The sequence below is a fragment of the Tachyglossus aculeatus genome, chromosome 7 (genome assembly GCF_015852505.1).
Source record: "Tachyglossus aculeatus isolate mTacAcu1 chromosome 7, mTacAcu1.pri, whole genome shotgun sequence".
NCBI lineage: Eukaryota > Metazoa > Chordata > Mammalia > Monotremata > Tachyglossidae > Tachyglossus > Tachyglossus aculeatus.
In genome coordinates this window covers 22,310,212-22,328,580 of record NC_052072.1, presented here as the reverse complement: position 1 = coordinate 22,328,580, position 18,369 = coordinate 22,310,212, and the positions used below count along the sequence as shown (strand labels likewise).

Genomic DNA, 18,369 nt, shown 5'->3' with positions numbered 1-18,369 from the left:
TCAATAAATACTATTGACTGACTGACTTGGAAGAGTCAGGGCTTATATAGCAAGAACTCAGGAAACACGACTGATTGACTGAAGAGAGTTCTGCTTGTCCTTCTCGCCTCACAGTACTGGGGATGACTGGACTGTGCTCGAGGAGTAATGAAGTCATTTCCAAAGAGGGCTATTTTAAGCATGAAATGTCTGAGAGCTCAACTGGTACAATGCTTCCATGGGTCATAGAAGATGTAGGAAGGAACGCCACAGTGCTCAAATCTGACTCTCAGGAAAGCAATCCTTTGAGCTGCGAAGTTAGCAGCTCTCTGCATTAGATTCTGTCAAGCCTCTTTGGTGACTGGATTAGCTAATAAGGGTCTGCTGAACGGCCCCAGAGGAATTATTTGTGGAAACGCCAAAAAAAAAAAAACATAGTTCTTTCCCTTTGATGAAGGCTCCTTTTACACCTCTGGGGTTTGAAAAGAAAATACATCCTGTCCCACTGGAGGACTGTAGTTTAATCACTGCCTAGTCATCTCTCTCTGGTACTTCACAGTTAATTTCAAGTCCCTGTTTGATACCTGGAGTTATCACTCATCACCTTGAGGTGTTCCCTCCCTCCTTGCTGCTGTGCTCTCTGACAGTCAGCAGAATATCAGGATTTCTGAGGTCCAGGAGTTTTTAATCCCTTCTTTAAGGCTATGCAACCCCCACAGGATCTGCCTGATTGAATAATGTATCATAGTAATAATCATTGTGGTATGGTATCTGTCAAGTACTTACTTTGTACTAAGCACTGGCATAGATACAGGATAATCAGGTCACGTAGAATCCCCATCCCACACTAGGCTCACAGTCTGAGTTGGAGGAAAAGCAGGTATTTAATCCTCATTTTACAGATGAGGAAACTGAGGCATGGAGAGGTTAAGTGACATGCCTAAGGTCATAAAGCGGGCTAGTGACAGAGCTGGAATTAGGAAGAGGTCTTCTGATTTCCATGCCTGTGCTCTTCCACTAAGTCATAAGGCTTTTCATTTGCTTACCTTATTGTCTCCCTTCTTTCCATAATTTATGTAACCCCAAAACAAAGGAGGGGGGAGTATTTTACAAATTAACACTAGCAAAAAGGGAGCAGGAGAAAAGAAGACCATGGAGTTTCCTGTCCTAGTGAAGAAACTCCCTCCTCTGGGTGAGCTTGGATGTTTCACTTTAGCATGTTCTAACCTATCTCCTCTCCCTGCGCTAATGCACACCACTATCAAAGCTTTCAAAACTTATAGTTTCTCCTCAAAAATCTAAGGCAGGGAGGGTGAGGGAGAATTACTCTAAGGAGGCATTTATGTGGGTACATACAGAATCTGGAGCACAAAGAAATGTAGGCAGGATGTAGGTGGGATCACATTATCATCATCACCAATGGAATGTATTGAGTTCTTACTGTGTTCAGAGCAGTGTATTAAACATCCATCTTCAGGATGAGTGGAGATCCCAAGAAGAGGGCTATCATGTCTGAAGTTCAGGAGGCAGCGAGCCCTCGGAGAAGCAGGAAAGAGGCAGCAGAGATCATCATCATCATCATCATCAATCGTATTTACTGAGCGCTTACTGTGTGCAGAGCACTGTACTAAGCGCTTGGGAAGTACAAATTGGCAACATATAGAGACAGTCCCTACCCAACAGTGGGCTCACAGTCTAAAAGGGGGAGACAAAACCAAACATACTACAAAATAAAATGGAATAGATATGTACAAGTAAAATAAATAAATAAATAAATAGAGTAATAAATATGTACAAACATATATACATATATACAGGTGCTGTGGGGAAGGGAAGGAGGTAAGATGGGGGGGATGGAGAGGGGGACGAGGGGGAGAGGAAGGAAGGGGCTCAGTCTGGGAAGGCCTCCTGGAGGAGGTGAGCTCTCAGTAGGGCCTTGAAGCAGGGAAGAGAGCTAGCTTGGCGGATGGGCAGAGGGAGGGCATTCCAGGCCCGGGGGATGACGTGGGCTGGGGGTCGATGGCGGGACAGGTGAGAACGAGGTACGGTGAGATTAGCGGCAGAGGAGCGGAGGGTGCGGGGTAGGCTGTAGAAGGAGAGAAGGGAGGTGAGGTAGGAGGGGGCGAGGTGATGGACAGCCTTGAAGCCCAGGGTGAGGAGTTTCTGCCTGATGTGCAGATTGATTGGTAGCCACTGGAGATTTTTGAGGAGGGGAGTAATATGCCCAGAGTGTTTCTGGACAAAGATAATCCAGGCAGCAGCATGAAGTATGGATTGAAGTGGGGAGAGACACGAGGATAGGAGATCAGGCTGATGCAGTAGTCCAGACGGGATAGGATGAGAGCTTGAATGAGTAGGGTAGCGGTATGGATGGAGAGGAAAGGGCAGATCTTAGCAATGTTGCGCAGCTGAGACCGGCAGGTTTTGGAGACGGCTTGGATGTGAGGGGTGAATGAGAGAGTGGAATCGAGGATGACACCAAGGTTGCGGGCTTGTGAGACGGGAAGGATGGTAGTGCCGTCAACAGAGATGGGAAAGTCAGGGAGAGGGCAAGGTTTGGGAGGGAAGACAAGGAGTTCAGTCTTCGACATGTTGAGCTTTAGGTGGTGGGCAGACATCCAGATGGAGATGTCCTGAAGGCAGGAGGAGATGCAAGCCTGGAGAGAGGGGGAGAGAGCAGGGGCAGAGATGTAGATCTGGGTGTCATCAGCGTAGAGATGATAGTTGAAGCCATGGGAGCAAATGAGGTCACCAAGGGAGTGCGTGTAGATCGAGAACAGAAGGGGACCAAGCACTGAACCTTGGGGAACCCCCACAGTAAGAGGATGGGAGGGGGAGGAGGAGCCAGCAAAAGAGACTGAGAATGAACGACCGGAGAGATAAGAGGAGAACCAGGAGAGGACAGAGTCTGTGAAGCCAAGGTCAGATAGCGTGTTGAGGAGAAGGGGGTGGTCCACAGTGTCGAAGGCAGCTGAGAGGTAGAGGAGGATTAGGACAGAGTATGAGCCGTTGGATTTGGCAAGCAGGAGGTCATTGGTGACCTTTGAGAGGGCAGTTTCGTGGAATGTAGGGGACAGAAGCCAGACTGGAGGGGGTCGAGGAGAGAGTTGTTGTTGAGGAATTCTAGGCAGCGCGTGTAGACAACTCATTCAAGGAGTTTGGAAAGGAATGGTAGGAGGGATATGGGGCGATAACTAGAAGGTGAGGTGGGGTCAAGAGAGGGTTTTTTTAGGATGGGAGAGACATGGGCATGTTTGAAGGCAGAGGGGAAGGAACCAGTGGAGAGTGAGCAGTTGAAGATGGAAGTTAAGGAGGGGAGAAGGGATGGAGCGAGAGATTTCATGAGATGAGAGGGAATGGGGTCGGAAGCACAGGTGGCCGGAGTAGCACTTGAGAGGAGGGAGGAGAGCTCCTCTGAGGATACTGCTGGGAAAGATGGGAGACTCCTCGGATTATAGCTTGAGGTGGGGATGGGAAGCAGAAGAGCTGTGAGAGCCAAAGATTGGGAGTCCAATCTAGGTAGTCCATCCAGATCTCAGGCCTGAGAGTCTGAAGGATCTGGGTTCTACCTGGCTCTGCCACTTGACTGCTATTTGACCATGGGCAAGTCACTTCACTTCTCTGTGCCTCAGTTACCTCCTCTGTAAACTGGGGATTAAGACAGTGAAGCCCCATGTGGGAAAGGGACTGTGTGCAACCCGATTTGTATCTACCCCAGCACTTAGCACAGTGTATGGCACATAGTAAGTGCTTAATGAATATCAAATTATTATTATCATTAGTCTGGTAATGAAAGAATCTGTCTTTTCTCCCTGGATTTTTGAGCTACATCCTTGTCCTAAATAAACTAAGGTTTTGTGGGGATGCCATTCCTTTAACTAAAAAGAAAAAAAAAACAAGGCCTACTGAGACATGAGCCAACTGTAGAGGAGTTGTATGGGGAATACGAGTGACTACTGGGTGATGTCTTCCTCCCTGCAGAGTGGGGAGAAGGGGTTTAGGAAGGAAGAAATTGGAGAGGGGCCATGGCAGCCTGAGAGGAAGTGGAGATCAGGAGCCAGATGAGCCAGGGCACCTAGGACAATTCCAGTAAGGGATCGTGACTGCAAGTGACTATGAATGAAATGCAGCCTCTAGAAATGCTGCCTCTAGACAGTAAACTCACTGTGGGCAGGGAATACGTCTGTTTATTGTTATATTGTACTCTCCCAAGTTCTTTGCAAACTTGGCTTAGTGGAAAGAGCACAGGCTTGGGAGTCAGAGAATGTGGGTTCTAATCCCGGCTCTGCTACTTGTCTGTTGTGTGACCTTGGGCTAGCCACTTAACTTCTCTGTGCCTGTTACCTCATCTGTAAAACAGGGATTAAGACTGTGAGCCCCACATGGGACAACCTGATTGTCTTATATCTATCCCAGAAGTTAGAACAGTGCTTGACACAGTAAGCTTTTAACAAATAACATAATCATTATTATCATTATTATTTGCATACAGTGTGTTCAATAAAAATGATTGAATGCCTGCATTATGCTCCACCCAGTATACAACATAATGCAATCCTGTCCTGAGGAACATTTAGCTGCAGTCTGCCTTTATCCAGAGTGTTTTCCTGGAGCTGCTCTGACGTGCTCCATGCCTCCCTCCAGAGCCACTGCCAGCCTCACCCAGCTCTCTGTCAACACAGGTGCTACTTCTGAGCCATGGAATTCAGGGGCAGGAGTCAAGGCAGAGTCAGTCAATCGGTCAGTCAACCATATTTATTGAGTGTTTACTGTGTGCAGAGCACTAGACGAAGCACTTGGAAAAGTACAATACAGCAATAGACAGGCTGGTGGTTGAAAATAGAAGTAACTGACCTAAAGATCCATGGTGTCGCATCTTTTTTTATGGTATTTAAGTACTTACTGTGTTCCAGGCACTGCAGTAAGTGCTGGGGTAAATATGAGCTAATCAGGTTCAACACAGTCTCTGTCCCACATTGTCCTCACAGTCTTAATCCCTATCTTACATGTGATATAACTGAAGTACAGAGAAGTAAAATAACTTGCCCAAGGTCACACAGCAGACAGGTGGAAGGACCAGGATTAGAACCCAGGTCCTTCTGAGTCCCAGGCCTGGGCTCTATCCACTAGGCCAAGCTGCTTCTCTTACTGGGCAGGGAAAAGACAACTGAAAACCAGATTGTCCTGTATTGAACAGGGTAACTGGCCATCCATGTCCCTGGTGCTGTCACCACCGCTCCTGCTAGATTCCTGCCACTGCTGACTGGGCCCTACTGTTCCCTGTGTCTGGCAGGGCCAACAGGGGGTCAGATGAGGGGCGTTTTCTGGCTGATAGGGGGTCAGGGGCAGCAGTAGCTGCAGTGACAAGGGCTGAGAGGAACAAGAAACCCCAGGAAGCACCAATCTTAGATTTGTTTGCTTGAGTTGGTTTGTGCCGCCCCATCAGCTGTTCACCCTTCCTACCTTCTCCCCCATCCACTCTGGTCCTGCCTGTCCTCTTGAATCCCCTCTGGCTCCCTCTCTTGATCTCCTTTTTCTGCTACTCCATTCTCATGCATTTTGTATTTCCCTTTCTCCATTCCCCTGTCATTTCTTTTTTCTTTCTGTATCTTCTTTCCTCTCTTTCTCTGACATTCTTTCTGTCATCCCTGCTTTTCCAATATTATCTCCTGACCCCACCCACAGGCCTAGCTCCTGACTCCCCTGCCCCCTGGCCTCACCCCTGATCCCCTTCAGTCTCAGCCTCTGACTCTTCAACCCCTGGCCTCACTTCTGACTCCCCTCAGGCCTAACCCCTGAATATTCCATCTCCTGGCCTTGCCTCTGACCCCATCCTCATTTCCTGGGCAAGTAATTCAACTTCTCCTGCCTCATTTTCCTTCATCTGTAAAATAGAGATTCCATACCAGCTCTCCCTCCCCCTTACTTTTGTGAGCCCCATGTGGGACAGGAACTGCATCTGGCCTGATTATTTTTCATCATCCCCAGTGCTTACTCCAGTGCTTATTATATAGTAAGCATGATACTTATATAGTGCTTATGAATCAACAATGTTTAATGAGCACTTTTTTAATGGCATTTATTAAGCGCTTACTATGTGCAAAGCACTGTTATAAGCACTGGAGAGGTTACAAGGTGATCAGGTTGTCCCTTGGGGCATCACAGTCTTAATCCCCATGCTACAAATGAGGTAACTGAGACCCAGAGAAGTTAAGTGACTTCCCAAAAGTCCACAGCTGACAGTTGGCGGAGCCGGGGTTTGAATCCATGACCTCTGACTCCAAAGCCCATGCTCTTTCCACCGAGCCACACTGCTTATCTTGTGCAGAGCACTGTATTAAGCTCTAAGGAAAGTATGATACAACAGAGTTGGCAGTCATGATGCCTGCCCACCAGGACTTTGTAATCTGCAGCTTACTATGTTCCTTGCCCTGTACTAGGAGCTGATTATTCAAAATAATCAGGTTAGATACAGTCCCTGTCCTACATAGGCCTCACATTCTAAGAAGGAGGGAGTAGGATTTAATCCCCATTTTACAGATGAGAAAATGGAGGGTCAGAAAAGTGAAACAACCTGTCCAAGATCACACAGCAACCAAGAGGCAGGACTGGAATTAGAACCCGTGTCCTCTGACTCCCAGGCCGGTGATCTTTCCAGTAGGCCACACTATCCTTACTGTGTGTTGAATACTGTACTAAGGAATTTAGAGCAGAGATGGGAGAAGCAGGGACGAGGTTAGAGTGAAGGAGGAAAGGAAAGATTAAAGAGAGAGATGGAAACCTAAGGAGAGGGACAGAAAGGGAACATTTTTAAAGCAGTGCAGTCAGTTCCTGACATGCACTCTGATGACTGCCAACAACTGGCATTCTGGGGACTTGGGGTGAAAGCTAGCAGGACTCGGTTAGCAGGCCAAGTGGCTTAGCACAGATGTTAGAGGGGAGAAATCAGGAAACATTCCCAAAAAGGGACAGGCATAATCCATTTTTGGTATTCCGGAGATGTTGCTGTAAAGACAAGACCGACCTGTTTCGGAAGCGTGAGTCTTCCAAACCAGGCACTGAACTGATGTAATGTGAGAATAGGAACCATTAGTTTTGTTGTTCCTAAATGCTGGCTACCCTAGGGCTTGAAGGAATGTCTCCTGGTAGGCTTAATAGCTGGAGGTGGGTGTTGGGGATAGAGTAAATGGGATATTCATGATAATGAACACATTATTAAATTAATTGTTATCTGGGATACCATGGCAATTAGATTGCTTGGATTTACTGGAAAACAAAGAGCTATGGCATTGGACAAATAAAACTGAGTGCCATTCTCTTCTGGCACTGAAGGGGCATCCTCATTAGTGAGGATGATGATCCCTGCTCACAAGGAGCTTACAGTTTAGAGGGGGAGACAGAAAATATGAATAATTATATTTATTCAGTTGTACATTCAATTATTTTTATTATTGTTTTTAAATGCTTTCATGTCTGTTTTCCCCATTAACGTTTAAGCACCTTGTAGGCAAGGAATGTGTCTTTGGCATATTTTTATCTCCCAAGAACTTAGTACAGTGCACTAGTCTAATGGGACTCAAGACTGTAAGTTTCTTGTGGGCAGGAAATGTGCCTACCAACTCGGTTGTACTCTCCCAAGCCATTAGTAAGCCTTCGATAAATACCATCCATTGATTGATTGACATTACTCCTATCACTACTCCTGCTGTTGCTGGCAAAGAACTCCTCTATCTTAAATTTCTCCTAACGTTGAGGGGAGAGTTTGTGTCTAGACCTCCAATTTGCCCATGTAGATCCCTGTATTTTTCTAAACTGTTGTTTGGCACATGTTTCTACACTACACTCTGAATCCTTCAAAAGGTTGCTTTTTCCTCTCTGCATCAAGCTGAAATGCCTGATTATCATCTTTAAGGCATTTAAAGCAATTCTCTCTTTTTCTTTCCCTACCTCTTTCACACTCATACTCACTCTTCTCCCACTCCAACACAGCCTGCACACTTACCTCCTGAAACACCAACATACTCACCATGCCTCGCTCTCATCTCTCTCACTGTCAAACCTCCTACTCATTCCCTCCCTCCTGCCTGAGGCACTCTCCTCCACTTCACACCTGACAGACCCCTACTTTTCCTATCTACAAAAGCCCTACTAAAATAACATATCATCCAAGAGGCCCTCCCTGACTAATCGTCCATTTCCCCACCCTCTTTTCCCCTCTAATGCCACTTCAATACATCAGAGTCACCTATGCTCTAAAGTCCTGACCCCCTAAATAATGGTGGTAACTCTTAAATAATAATAATAATAATAATGGCATTTATTACTATGTGCAAAGCACTGTTCTAAACACTGGGGAGGTTACAAGGTGATCAGGTTGTCCCACGGTGGGTTTACAGTCTTAATCCCCATTTTACAGATGAGGGAACTGAGGCACAGAGAAGTAAAGTGACTTTCCCAAAGTCACACAGCTGACAATTAGCGGAGCTGGGATTTGAACCCATGACCTCTGATTCCAAAGCCCGTGCTCTTTCCACTGAGCCATGCTGCTTCTCTAAAGGGCTTAAAGAGCTTCCTATATATGACAAGAACTGTACTAAGCTCTGGAGTGGATACAAAGTAATCAGGTTGATCACGATCCCTGTCTCTCATGGGGATTGCAGTCTGTGTAGGAGGGAGAACAGATATCGAATCCATATTTTACAGATAAAGAAACTGAGGCCCAGAGAAGGTAAGTGACTTGCCCATTGTCACACAGCAGGCATGTAGCAGAGCTGGGATTGGAACCCAGGTCCTCTGATTCCCAGGCCCACACTCTTTCCACTAGGTCACACTAGGTATTTAGTCCAACTGTTTTCTCCTCCCAGGACATATGTGCATATCTAAACTATGTTGCTTTGCCCACCAGTATTTTATTTTGATGTCTGTCGCCCTTGTTAGACTATAAGCTTCTTCAGGGTAGGGATCCTGTCTAGTAACTCCATTGTAACAATAATCATGATAATTATGGAATTTAAGTAGCTACTACATGTCAAGCGCTGTTCTAAATGCTGGGATAAGTACAAGTTAATCAGATTGGACACAGTCCCTGTCCCACATGGGACTCACAGGCTAAGTAAGAGGGAAAACAGGTATCAAATCCCCATTTTACAGATCAGGAAACTGAGACACCAAGAAGTTAAGTGACTTGCCAAAACTCATAACAGCAGGCAATTGGCAGAACTGGAATTAGAACCCATGACCTTTGACTCCCAGGCTCGTCTCTTTCCACGAGGCCATGCTGTACCTCCGAAGTGTTTAGTACAGCACTCTGCACACAGCAATTAATCAATCTCTCGGGAGATCACAACAGAGGTGGTAGACATATTCCCATTTTACAGATAAGGTAACTGAGTCAAAGAGAAGTTAAGTGGTTTGCCCAAAGTCACTCAGCAGACAAGTGGTGGAGCTGGGATTAGAATCCAGGTCTCTGACTCCCAAGCCTATGCTGTACCCAGTAATTGATTTATTTATTTATATTAATGTCTGTATCCTCCTCTAGACTGTACGTTTGTTGTGGGCAGGGAATGTTTATTGTTACATTGTACTCTCTCAAGCACTTTGTACAGTACTTTGCATGCACTAGGCATTCAAGAAACCCATGAGGCCACACTTTCCCAGGTTTCACTAGGGGAACAGCTTAAGGTCCCCTCTGCCTCCACCAGTCTCACCAGTCTTAAACCCAAAAGGAGAGAAAGAATTCTCAAACAATTGACTCCAGGAAGGCCTGGTATTTTCAATAGTGGCAACATCTCTGCCTCCCACTCTCCACTACCCGAGCCTGAGGATGTGCTTCATCAGACGACTTGAAAAGAAAACTTTCAGATGTGTATTTGTATGCAGCTCGGTGGACGCAGTTCCTAGACAAGCATATAGATTTAAAGAGGGAAGCATATGCAGATATGAAGAGAACAGATGCCGCCCAATCAAGGATAATTTAGAAAGGAAAGGGAAGGTGAGAGAGAAGGACAAAACCCACATTCAGCATCAGGAAACTTTGTTGGGTGGCAGCAACCCAAACCACGCGCCATTGGTGCCTTCCTGAGGAGGGTCAAAGCCCAAGTCTCCGAGGGACTGTGTATCGCTCAATCAATCAGTGGTAATTATTGAGTGCTTACTGTGTACAGAGCACTGGACTCAGTGCTTGGGAGAGTACAATTCAACAAAGTTAGTAGACATGTTTCCTGCCCACAAGGAGCTTACAGTCTAGAGGGAGAGCAATTGTTTGAATAATTTAGGCTAAAATATACAGTTTGGCCACACAAGATACTACAGACAAAAAGTGTGTTTTTGGAGGGAATAATGGTCTAGAAAATGGAGGCCAGGGTATGCTTTGGAACAACCGTGACCATGAATGCACCTGTTATTTCCTTGTTGATAAAAGCTCCAAGATAGCATCAGTGAGAGGGTAAGGGAGGCAGGTGAACCCAAAGCAATAGAAATGCTGAACGTTTGTCTCAGATGAGGAGGATGAGCCATAGAAGTGGCTCAAGCCCTGGTCGCAGTCCAGAAGAGAAGACAACCCTATCAAAATTTGTTTTCAGATAGAGGAATAACAAGCACTAATTGAGAGGGAGGAGTCATCTTAGATGGCACTGCCAGATGGGAGAATGAATAGAATCAAATAGGGAAAGCTTCCTGGGAGAGGAGGATCATAAGCTAAGTACCGAGATAAGAGGTCTGCTCCAGGGCATGGAGGGAGGCGATCCATACTAACTTTCCTCTTGGACTGGCATGATCATCACGTCTCTCTTGTAATCATATTTTTATTCAAGAGCTAGTGGAAAAAATGCAAGGAATAAAAGAAAACTAAGAGTAATCCTTTACAGTTCAATCCAAAGCTAATCGAGAATGACAGGTCCAGGAGAATATGTACGTGCCAATTACTTAAAGGGCATAGATAATAATAATAATATTAATGATGGCATTTGTTAAGCACTTACTATGTGCAAAGCACTGTTCTAAGCACTGGGGAGGATATAAGGTGATCAGGTTGTCCCACGTGGGGCTCACAGTCTTAATCCCCATTTTACAGATGAGGTAACTGAAGCACAGAGAAGTTAAGTGACTTGCCCAAAGTCACACAGCTGATAATTGGCGGAGCTGGGATTTGAACCCATGGCCTCCGACTCCCAAGCCCATGCTCTTTCCATTGAGCCATGCTGCTTCTCATTGCCATGCCACCATTAAAGTAATAGCCAAGACGGATTTGTGGGACAGTTTGGATCAATGCACTAAGTGTTGTTCAACTTGTTCAGTGAAATAAAGTATTGGATCATTAACCTTACCAATGTCAATGTGTTGTCACTATCAAATTCAACTAAATGAATGTCCAAGACAATCGTTAGAGAGTGCACTTCACATAGAGGGAGGTATTAATACCTTATTGGTGGCTAATAAAAGAAGCAGCTCTCCAAAGCTGGGCAGAGGGATTTGGACGGGAGCTAATAATATGCAGGGGAAGGAGGAAGAGTGACAGATGCCTGGGCAGAGATGTGGAAAGTATCGGTGCTTCAGAGGGAGGCACGATATACACAGCCAGGAATGTGGAGAATCACGCACCTGTTCTGCTTCCCTGACAAGCAGTGGGAAGGGTGGAGGCCTCAAGGCATGATGGGAACCCAGAGGGATGAGAGACAAAGCTCCTCTATTTTTAACCCAACTTGGGGGTGACTTTCCCTCTGGGTCTTCAAGAGATGGGTAAGTGGCCCAATTCAGGAAATAATTCAGAATGGGCCTGTAGGAGGCAGGATGAGGCAAAGTGCACCTAAATAATGGGATGGACTTGGCCCTGTGATCTGTAGTGATCTTGCGCAAGGTCACCCACCATTCATTCATTCATTCAATTGTATTTGAGTGCGTACTGTGTGTAGAGCACTGTACTAAGTGCTTGGAAAGTACAATTCAGCAACAGATAGAGACAATCCCTACCCTACAACTGGCTCACAGTCTCGAAGGGGGAGACAAGAAGGCACACAAGTGATGGAGGCAGTATTAGAAACCAGGTCCTTCTGACTTCCAGTTTCATGTCCTCTCCATTAGGCCACACTGTTTCTTTTCATGCAGGCAACAGATAGAGACAATCCCTACCCAACAACGGGCTCGCAGTCTAGAAGGGAGAGACAAGATGGCAGACAAGTGGTGGAGGCAGTATTAGAACCCAGGTCCTTCTGACTTCCTGTCTCATGCCCTCTCCATTAGGCCACACTGTTTCTTTTCATGCAGGCTTGGAACACAATAAGTGTATGATCAATACCATCATTTATATGGAGCTTTTTAACAACAACAACCACCCAGGCCGTCAGATGCACAGCTCTCCCGAGAAGACCATCATGATGGGAGAGTTGGATAACCAGTGGTTTAAACCACTTGACTTAACAACTATAATTAATGGAAACGTCACAGACCTGGGTGTCAGAGGACCTGGGTTCTAATCCTTTCTTCACCAAGCATCTGCTAGTGATCTTGGGCAAGTCACGTCTCTGTGCCTCAGTCTCCACATCTGTAAAATGGGGGCTGACTGTGAGCCCCATGTGGGACATGGAATGTTCCAACCTGATTAGCATGCATCTACCCCAGCACTTTGTACAATGTGTGGCAAATAGTAAACCCTTAAAAAATGCCATTTAAAAACAAAAAATTGAAATGAACCAGGGCCAAAGACTACTTCCTGGCATTTTCCAGTGGGGTGGTTCATTTCGAAGGCGGGGTGAATATCTGCTTGCCCAAATATTCAGAGCTATTTGCAATGCTCAGAAACCAAGCCCAGCCCCAAATAATCAGAAAGCACATTTGCCTTGAAGAGTGAGCACATTGGTGTCAGCGAAGAGTAACAAATGTTCGTGATTGGCATTTCCCATGGACTGCATTCCTGGGATAATAGTTTGGATGGTATAATTTTAAAATTATTAATTCATTTACAAAGAGCATACAGGCTATCAGGTAATGCTAGACAGGTCTGTCACTGCTAAGGTTAAATACTCCTCACACTTGATAATTACCTAATCACCACTGCTATTTTACATTATGGCTATCCCAGAATTCATTATCACTAACTTGGGTTATTACAGCAGCATAGCATGATATGGGGCAGGAGAAAAGAACCCTGGGGCTTGCAGTGACTTAAAGGCAGATCGTTCTCACCACCGACCCAAGTCAATCCGACTGAAATATTATACATTCTCTTGCCAGTTTCTCAAATTTGCTCTCCCTTCATCCTTCTGACTGAACAGGAGGAAAGTGCCTTTGGAAATGCAAATTGGCCCTTACCCTGGGAGGGCTAAGGCTTGGAGGGATTTCACCTTGAGGAGAGGAAGGTGAGAGCAATTAAAGGAGGAGAGTGACTCCCCTGACATAAGGAAGTGCTACCTCCTGAGAAGCAGTTATGTCCCCCCAAAAATCCCTTCACGGTTCGGTACAGACAGGTCTCGCCAATGAACACATCAGCAGAGTGTGCCCTTCGCGGCCAGCCTGCTTGCTAAGTGGGGACAGAGCTCCTGAGACGGTCTGCTTCTGCCTCCTCTCCTCTCCTCCTCCCTTCTCCACTCTTCTTCGTTTCTCTCTTCTGCCAATCTTTCCTCTTTCTCTTCCATTCCCCTTATATGTCTCCTTCTCCCCCACCTCCCTACCTTGTCTCCTATCTTTTCCTCTCTCTCTCCATTTTCTCTTCCCTCTTCTCTCCCTCCTTTTCCTTCATTCTCTCTTGTCCTCCCTCCTTTTCTTTCTTTTTCCTTCTTTCTGTTCCTCCCATTTTTGCTTCTTTTCTCCTTCCCGCATCAGTTCCTTTAATCTTCCCTCTTTCCTTACATGGTATAATGGACAGAGCACTAACCTGGGAGTCAGAAGATCATGAGCTCTATTCCTGGCTATGCCACTTGTCTGCTGTGTGACCTAGGGAAAGTCTCTTCACTGTGCCTCAGTTACCTCATCTGTAAAATGGGGATTCACACTGTGAGCCCCATCTGGGACAGGGACTGTGTCCAACCCAATTTGCTTGCATCCATCCCAGTGCTTAGTACAGTGCCTGGCACATAATAAGCAGTTAAGAAGTGCCATTATTATGTTTATTATTATTATTCTCTCCCTTCCCTCTTTCTGTCTCTTGTCTCTCTGTTCTTCCTTCTTTCCTTCCTTTTCTTCTTTTTTATTTCCCTCCCTCTGTCCTTCCTTCCCTTCCTCACTCTTAAAGCAAGGAATGTGTTAAATGCTGCCAACCTCTCTCCCACATCCTGTCTCTGGCATGGAACATTCTCCATCTTCACATCCAACAGAGATCCCTCTCCCCACCTTCAAAGCCTGATTGAAAGCACATCTCCTCCAAGAGGCCTTCCTCAATTAAGCCCTCATTTGCTCTTATCCCACTCCCAATGAGGTCACTCTTGCACTAAGATTTGCATCCTTTATTCACCCCTCCCTCAGTCCATAGCACATATATAAATAGCCATAATTCATTATTCTATGTTAAAATCTGTTTTCCTCTCTGGATTGTAAGATCGTGGGCAGGGAATGTGTCTATCAACTCTGTTCTAATGTGCTCTCCCAAGTGCTTAGGACAGTGCCCTGCACTCAATAGGTATGATTCATTGAGTTATTAACCTAGCAGAGGGAAAGGGTAGGACTGGTACTTTTTCTCTATGAAAATAAATGCTCAACTTTCCAGTGTTAGTCTGGCTATGAGACAGGAAAGTAGGGAGGGAAGTGGTAAAATTTATTAATAAAAAATTAGTTCTGAAAACTAGAGATGGGCATTCTGTGAGCCTGGGTTTGGGGGTAACAGGGATCCCTCAGTTTTGTAAACATCTCCTCCCCAACTTACGTTTCCTTGGATTGGACCGAGCTCTCCAGTTGGGACTGACTAAGGATATCCACTGTGGAGTTTTCATCAAACAGAGACACAAGCAATCTGTTGATTTAATCAGTCAATGTGTTTACCAAGCCTTCGTTTCCTCTCCTCCCTCTCCCTTCTCCTTTGCCCTGACACTTGGATTTGTATTCTTTAAAGCACTTGATATTCACCCCAACATATCCCCACAGAACTTGGGTACACATTCGTAATTTATTTTAATGTCTCTCTCCCCGTCTAGACTGTAAGCTTCTTGTGGGCAGGGAACACATCTACCAATTCTGCTGTACTCTCCCAAGTGCCTGGTACAGTGTTCTGCACAGATTAAGGGCTCAATAACTATGATTGATGGATTTCTGAGTGCAGAACATTGTATTGAGTACTGGGGAGAGTACAGTGCAGTAGAGTTTGTAGACATGATCCTTGCCCACGAGGAGTTTAGAGCTTAGTGTAAGGAATGGTCTTGTTAGAAAAAAGAAACCTAGATTAGCAATATCAGACTGTTGGACTGTGAGCTCCTTGAAATCAGGGATTGTCTTCCAATGCTACTGAATTATACTCCCCCAAGTGCTTAGTTCCAGTGCTCTGCACCCAGTAAGTGCTCAATAAATACCACTAATTGGTATTGATTGGTTGGTTGATTGACTCCACTTCTGTCAACTCTCTTTTTTGTTTCTTCCTCACATATTGGCTGGTCATTTTAATTTGGTTCAAATGCACATTTGCACATGCACACGCAGTGTGGCCTATAGGAAACAGCATGGGCCTAGGACTCAGAGGACCTGGGTTCTAATCCCTTACTTCTTGTGTAATTTTGAGCAAGACACTTAACTTCTCTGTGTCTCAGTTTCCTCTCTCCCACTAAGACTGTGAGGCTTAAGTGGGACAGGAACTGTGTCTTATCTGATTGTATTGCATCTACCCCAGTGCTTAGCACACTTCTTGACACATTGTAAGTGCTTAACAAGTGTGACAATTCTTAAAATTTTTTTACTATGTTCTGCAAATGAATTTGAATGAATTTTCTGGTGTTCACCAGCCAGGTTTCCCTGATAAATCTGCCAGGCCCCAATCCTCCCCATTTTCAAAGCCCTCCAAAGAGCTCACCTCCCCCACTGAGCCTTTCCCAAGGAATTATCAGCACCCAGAATCAAATCAAATCACGAGCTGCCTCTAGCGCTTATTCTTTTATTTATTTATATCCATCTTCTGCACTTACCTATATATGTATATATGACTAAACATTCAAGTTATTTTTTCTGATTCTACTGCTGGTAAATATTTTATATCTGTGTCCCACATTAAAGTGCAAATTCCTTGTGGACGAGGAACTTTCTTATCCTTCTTAGCTCAGGACATTGCCCTCACTAGCTGCTCAATAAATGACCCTAGATTTCTTAGAGTTATTTCCCTTCCTCAGAAAATCACCAGTCCTTTTTTTACTTCTTGTCTCACTTAAAATAATCCAAAGATATTCCCAATAAACCTATCTGTGCCTCAGTTTCCTCATCTGTAACATGAGGATTCAATATCTGTTCTCCCTCCTACTGAAAATGTGAGATTTGCTTGTATCTTCCCCAGCACTTAAAACAACATTTGACAGACAATAAAAGCTTAACAAATGCTCTATTAAAAGGTTTTGAATTATTTAAGGTCTATGAATTGCAATTTTTTTATGGTATTTGTTAAGGACTTACTATATGTCAAGCACTACTCTAAGCATTGGGGTAGATACAAGTAGATCAGACACTGTCCCTGTCCCACATGGGATCACTGTCTGAATTGAAGAGAGGGTGATGTGATCCCCATTTTATAGATAACAGACAGAGAAATTAAGTGACTTGTTCGAGGTCGTTTAGCAAGCAATGGGCAGGACTGGGATTAGAACCCAGTCTTCAAACTCCCAGACCCGTGCTGTTTCCACTAGGAATTAGTTGGTACTTAATATGCATCAAGCACTGTACTAAGAGGTGGGGTAGATCTATAAGGAGTTCAGACACAGTTGCTGCCAGGCATGGGGCTCACAGTCTAAAGGGAAGAGAGAACAGATATTTAAATCTCCATTTTACAGATAACGATACTGAGACACAGAGAAGTTAAGTGATAGGGCCAAGGTCACACAGCAGCAAGAGGTGGAGGCCAGAATTTGGAAAAGAAATGCCATTAGTAGGTCAGAACCAGGTTCCATCCAGTCCAGCATTCTACTCTGCTAGTAGCATCAGGATGCTTGGAGAAACTGAAAGATGGATGTGCTATTATCAGGAAAAAGGGCTGCCTGTGGGAGGAAATCCAGATTCCCTAGAGGGTTGTACAGATGGTATAGCTGAATCCAAATACTTTAGAGAAGCAAGGAATAGCAGTAGTGTGTGGACTGTATCACATAAGAGGATTGGATTCTGTTTCTTTTATCCCCCTTCCCTCTAATGTCCAGAGTGGTGTGTAATCAATCAAACAATTAATCAATTAACCATATTTATTGAATGTTTATTTTCAGAGCATTGTACTAAGCGCTTAGGAGAATTCAGTGTATCACAGTTGGCAGCTATATTCCCTGCCCACAAGGAGCTTAAAGTCTAGAAGGGGAGATGGACAGTAATATAAATAAATAAATTATGACTAGGTATATAATCTCAGCTCCTCTACTTGCCTGCCATGCGACTCTGGGCAAGTCGCTCAAAGTCTCTGTGCCTCGGAACATTGCAGGAACTCTTCTAAGCAGTATATGATCATTTGCACGTGCCACTTCGGAAGCACTTCATCATTATTAAGTACCAGTAGGTCCTAGCTTGCCTCTCAGGGTAGCACCTGGAGAGTTTTCAGTACTCTACCAGTCACATCTACAGGAGGGAGAGTCAAGCAGAGACCTACCCATTCCATTCCTAGATTGGACAGTGGCTAGTGAGTGGAAGGCAATCTGCTACAAGTAAAAACTCACCCATGCTGGGCAGCAGTGGCACAAGAGAGAGTCGAGGGCAGAGACTCAAGTTTACTGCACGGAAGGAGGCAATGGTAAAACACTTCCATATTTTTACCAAGAAAACTCTGCGGATACACTACCAGAATGATTGCAGATGGAGGAGGGGCGTTCCGGTGGAGATGCGTCCTCGGTGTCACTATAAGTTGGACACTACTCAAAAGCATAAGGCAACAACAATATAACTGCTGTGGGGCTGAGGGAGGGATGAATAAAGGGTGCAAATCTGATTTCAAGGGTGACTCGGAAGGGAGTAGGAGAAGAGGGAATGAGGGCTTAGTTAAGGAAGACCTTTTGGAGAAGATATGCTTTTAATAAGGCTTTGAAGGTGGGAAGATTTATCATCTACCGGATATGAGAGGTCATCGGTGAGTTAGACAAGATCATGGTACAGTGAGTAGGTTGACATTAGAGGACCGAAGTTTGCAGGCTGGATTGTAGTAGGAAATCATGAGATAAAGTAGGAGATTCCAGGGAGATTGAGTGCTTTAAATTCAATGGTAAGGAGTTTCTGTTTGAGGCAAAGGTGGATGGACAA

General features: G+C 45.1%; 1 non-coding gene across 1 annotated transcript; it reads left to right on the top strand.

Annotated features, from left to right (window-relative positions):
• The first annotated feature begins 17,644 nt into the window (after positions 1-17,644).
• On the top strand, positions 17,645-17,782 carry LOC119931052. The gene has a single exon (XR_005451920.1). It is a non-coding gene; the product is annotated as a small nucleolar RNA SNORA7 (small nucleolar RNA).
• Positions 17,783-18,369: the final 587 nt, after the last annotated feature.